The sequence below is a fragment of the Orycteropus afer genome, unplaced genomic scaffold (genome assembly GCF_000298275.1).
Source record: "Orycteropus afer afer isolate SDZICR_OR568_19922 unplaced genomic scaffold, OryAfe1.0 scaffold00083, whole genome shotgun sequence".
NCBI lineage: Eukaryota > Metazoa > Chordata > Mammalia > Tubulidentata > Orycteropodidae > Orycteropus > Orycteropus afer.
The window spans coordinates 4,035,403-4,040,988 of NW_006921670.1; positions in this window are offsets into that span (position 1 = coordinate 4,035,403).

Here is a 5,586-nt window from a genome sequence, read left to right on the forward strand (position 1 = left end):
TGTTCAACTCGTATGCTGTCTTTTGCTTGGCTGGAAGCCACAGGTGTGGGTTCAATTCCAGACCTGAAGGGCAGCTGGGGGCCGTAGTCTCAGTGTCTACCAGGCTCCATCACCTGTGGTTTCTTCTTATGACCTCTGCTTTTCAGACACACAACTAACACTTCTGTTGCTGTTGTTAGGTGCCACCGAGTCGTTTCTGACTCACGGTGACTCTATGTACAACAGAACACAACACTACCTGGCCCGCTGCCACCCTCACAATCACTGCTGGGTTTGAGCCCGTGATTGCAGCCACTGTGTCAGTCCATCTCATTGAGGGGCTTCCTCTTTTTCACCGACCCTCTACTTGACCAAGCATAGTGTCCTTCTCCAGGGACTTGTCCTTCCTGATAACGCGTCCAAAGCACCTGAGACAAAGTCTGGCCATAAGGAGCATTCTGGCATTCAGGACAGAGTTGTTCATTCTCTTGGCATCATAGTGCCTGCCTGTCATGTACATTCCCTTCTAAGCTCACTGCATGCATCTAAGATGCCTTAGGTAAGTGTGAGTCTTTGTTGATTCCTTTTGGGAAAAGACAAAAACAAAACAAAACAAAAAAACAGAAATCAGTTGTCCTCGAGTCGACCCTGACTCATGTGTTTTAGAGGAGAGCTGTGCTGCATAGGATTTTCCATGGCTGATTTTTTTCCACATGGATTCCCAGGCCTTTCTTCCATGGTGCCTCCAGGTGGACTCAAACTTCCAAGTTTTTGGTTAGCAACTGAACACATTACTGTTTGCACCACCCAGGGACTTTCCACTCATTTTGAAAATGGGGAGCATTTCTGTATCAGTCAGTATGGGCTAGGTTTTGCTGCAGTGATGCAATGGTAACAATAAGCACACACTCATGTTATGTGTCTGTGGCTGATTAGCTTGGGCTCTCTTTGCTCCACGTCTCCTCCCTCTGGGACCCAGGCCCTTCCACAATGGTGAACATGCAACTTTTAACTTGTCTCTTAAAGTCCACTTGTCTTAAGTGACATGGCCACACTAACCCCCAGGGGTTGAGAAGAGCGGTTGTGCGGTGTGTCTGGAAGAAGGGGAACCAGGCATGCTTGGTGAAAAGCAGAAACGCCTGCCACGGTTTCATGTCTGCTTTTGCTTCACAAGGTGCCCCAGGATCTAGAGGGAATCGTACATGAACACACTTTGTAAGTCATCAAGCCCTCTATAAATGTAAATTACAAATGTAAATTACAAGTGTAAGCTATGGAGGTGCTGTTTTTGGGGTTGTCACTCACTGGTATTAATAATCCTTCCTGTCTTTCACACATTCGAGAATCAGTGGTGCCATCACCCCAAAGCCATGGGAGGCCTTCCCTTCCCACCAGGATAGAAGGTGGGAGTAGACCACATTGAGTGCACGCTTGCTGGATTTGACTTCTAGCCGGCTGACTGTCATTAGGTTTTTTTGTCTTCCACTGCTGAAATGTCTATCATTATCCAATCCCTCGGCCACAGAAGCATCAGAATTTTAATGGACTTGGGTTCCAGAGCCTGGTAGAAACTACAGATGGGCACTGCTGGGTCTTTAAACGGTGACGTGAGCATTGTGGTTTTGAAGTCATTCCATGGGGCCGTGGGGCCCTGTAAGGTGCAATTGAGAAGTTTCTGGGAAAACATTCAGTGGTGGGGGGTCTGTTTAATTGGTTTTGCTGTCCCCTGTCCCAAAGTCATGCCAGAATTTGAATATTGAGACTTAAAAAAAAAAAAAAAGCCTCATCAGGGAAAATTTTGATAATTTTCCAAACGTCTGTCCTTGAGGTTTCATGGTCACAAAGATCATTCCTTTTGCTTCCCATAGGCCCCTCCTTCTTCCCCTTCTTCTTACTGATTAGCCCGTCTTACCTTACTTTCTCACCCCTAGCTCCACACACACACACAGAGTTGTAACCCAGGGTTCTTTCTCTCTGCACCCCTTCTTTGATAGGAAATGCAGTGTGGAGCAGCTGCAGGAACACAACTGACTCTTGCTGTGTGTCCTTAAGCAATCCCTTTGACCTCTCTGAGCCGAGTTTCCCCACCGTAACACGGAACAGCACTGCCTAATTTACAGGGTGTGAGGACTGACTGGAGGCCTGTGTGCGGAATTTCTGTCTTTCTCTCCTCCTTACCGGAGGCCCTGGATGGAGCAAACAGTTAATGCGCTCGGCTGCTGACCCAGAGTTGGAGGTTTGAGTCCACCCAGAGACGCCTGGGGAGACAGGCCTGGGGATCTATTTCTGAAAACTCAGCCCCTGGAAGCCCTACGGGTGCAGTTCTACTCCCGCACACACGGGGGGCGCGCGAGTTGGATTCCATGCACCTGCAACTGGTTGTTGTGGCCTCCCTACCCTTCTCCCAGGAGCTCTGGTAACATAGTGCCTAAGGCACTTGACTGCTAACCAGAAGGCCGGCGGTTCAAACCCACCAGCCACTCCTGGGAAGGAAAGTTGGGCAATCTACTTCTGTTGAGATACTGCCTCGGAAACCCACGGAGGGGTCGCTATGAGACGGGTCCGACCAGACGGCACATAATAATCCTTCTCCCACTGCAAGGTCCGGGACTCGGACCCACATCACCCTCCAGTGGGCTCCCCCAGAGCCCTGCGTCCTGGGCCCCGGCACCTCACCCCAAGGCATGCTGTTACGAGAGCCCTGACTCCAGCCCAGCTTCGGGAGGGCCTTGCTCCGTCAAGTCTCTGCTCCCCCAAAACGCGGGGCTACGCCTCTCTCGGTCCAGCCCCAAGAAGGAGGAGGGTCTGAGCGCAAGCCCCGAGGACTGGAGAGTGGGGGGGGGGCTTCGGCAGGTGACCAGCCCAGGAGCCATGTGGATGCCGGAGAGAGAACGGGGCTTCAAGTCCAGCTCCGGAAACAGCTGGGTCCGCGGAAGGGCCTCTAGTTTTCCTTCCGGCTGTTCGGAGCGGGCTGTTAGTTTCTGAGACTCTGTTCAGAGGCTGAACCAGGCCTTTCTGGGTGGATGCTACTTCCTTCCGCCCCTCACTGAGTCGCAGAAGGCCCAATGGGCATCCTCTCCACTGCTCCCGGGGCCCGGAGGCAGTCCCCACCCACCCTCCAGGCCCCGGAAGCATCACCTGGGGTCCTCATTCCAACCACAGACCCTGCACTGATTCTCAGCATCTTCCTACAGAGTCACAGACGGGAGAGGGAAGATGCTACTGAGAGCACCCACTGCGCGGCCCTCATTTTACAGCTGGGGGATCGAGGTCCGCGGTCACACCGTGGCCAGACAGGCCTAGCATCTTCTGACTGCCAGCCGAGAACGCCCCACCCCCCACCTGTCTCTACACCGGCAGCTGAAGGGTCTGCTCGGAAATGAGCCCTATCAGTGAAATTACCTGTAGTGGCAGCCAGCCCCCCATGCCCCACCAGACTCCTTAGTAAGGGTTCATGCTGGAGACTGACATCTTGGCTGCCCCCAGGTCCACCCAGCCCCACTGTCTCCCAACCCCTGGCACAGAGTGATGCCTCGTGGAGGAGCCAGCATCTTTAAACAGCCTGCATCTTCAAACACAGATCGCAGGGACCCTAGGAGCAGAGATGCTCACACCCCAAGAGGCTCGGGGCACTGGAGACACGGCTGAGCCACGCCTCCTGTTTCACGCTCACCCGGAGCCCTCCCAGGCTTCCACAAGCATGTGCCATTGCAGTGGGGCTAGGGAGCCGGATGGATACAGGCCGTGACTCCACTGTCTGGGGGCAGACACTCAGGCCCCCAAAGTGAAAGTCACCCTGAAGCCCTGGCCGAGGCCAGCGGCTGCTGCAATCTGGGGGCAGAGCTAACAGCAATCAGTGTACAATGGACAGGATTAGACATCACCCACCCCACACTGTGATTTGGAGAGAGCTTATTTATCAGAACGAGGCACGTCTCTAGGTCATTTGAAGCAGCCACCGTGAAATGTAATATAAAAGCAGCTGTAATTTGAGAAATTGTAAGATGTCATGGAGTGAGGATGCACTGAGAGAAGTTTCTAGAAGCCAGTGAGGAGTCAAGACCAAGGTTTGGGAAAGAATAGGCCCGAGCCATGCAGCCCCCCACACACACCCAGGAGAAGGGGTGCAGCCATCCTCTCATCTGATGGTTACTCAGTCCTTAACAGATGTTGCCTGCCTTCCTGCTGTGCCCCAAGCATGGTCCTGGGTCCTGGAGACTCTGACTTAAGGGTCTTGTGCTACAGAAGTGAAAGCAAGACACTAGAAAAGGCACGAAGTCCTCATCTACCTTTCTGACCTCCTTCTGAGTGGGTCCGCCACGGCCCTCTGACCTGACTGTTTGCCGCCTTTTCCTTTTTTTTAAATTTTATTTATTTATTTATTTTTAAATGTAATATTTTATTGTGGTTTCGGTGAAAGTTTACAAAGCAAATTAGTTTCCCATCAGAATTTATACAGATTGTTCTGTGACGTTGGTTACAACCCCCACAACGTGGCAGCGTTCTCCCCATTTCCTCCTTGGTTCCTTGTTTCCGTTCACCCAGTTCTCCTGCCTCTTCTGAACTTTGCTTTGGGGCAAACGCTGCCCTTTTGGTGTCATGAGGTTGATTGTTCTGAGGAGCAAGTTCCTCCGCAGGGTTATGGTTCACTTTATTGGCCTTGATCACCCTGAAAGGTGATCTTCAGGAGTGGCTTCAGCTCAAAGTTAGAAGGATGTCTAAGGGCTAGAGTCTCAGGGGTCCCACCAGTCTCTATCAGACCACGAAGTTTGGTCTTTTTTTTTTTTTTTTAATGAATTTGAACTTTGTTCTACCTTTTTCTCCCACTCTATCTGGTATCTTCTACCGTGATTCTGGTCAGGTGGTTGGTAGTGGCAGCTGGGCACCATCAATTCTTCTGATCTCAGGTTAGTGGAGGCTGGCGTTTGTGTGATCTGTTGGTTCTTTGGACTAATTCTTCCCTTGAGTCTTTGGGTTTCTTCATTCTTCTTTTCTCTAAATGGAAAGAGACCAATGGTTGTAACTTACTGCTTGGCCTTCTTTCCATTTCATGAACAGCCGAGCTCATCCCTGCCTCAGGACCTTTGTACTTGCTGTGTCCTCTTTTTGCATAGAATCTTTCCCTGATCGGCTCCTTCTCAGCATACAAGTGTCAGTGCAAATGTTCTCTCTCTGGAGGGGCCTTTCTCCACTAGTCTCAGTCACTATCCTGTTTTTATTTTTTCTCTTTTGTTCTTTTTACAGCTCTTACCATTCTCTAAAATTCTTAATTAACCTGTTTACTGTCTATGCCCAACTACCTGTAATATGAGGTCTGTGAGAGTAAGGACAGTACTTGTCTTGTTCTCCATCAGCTCCTGAAACCCTAGCATAGTGCCTGGAACATGGTAGGTCCTCAGTCAATATTCTCTGCTGAATGAAGTTCACAAACATCTATTGAGGACCCGCCACTATGTCCTACACACTAAAACATTGGTAGGTGACTTTACAATTACTGTGTTGCCAGGCGTAGGGCCTAGGGTATTTGACTGCTAACCAGAAGGCTGGTGGTTCAAACCCACCAGCCAGTCCTTGGAAGGACGGTTGGGCAATCTACTTCCATAGTGA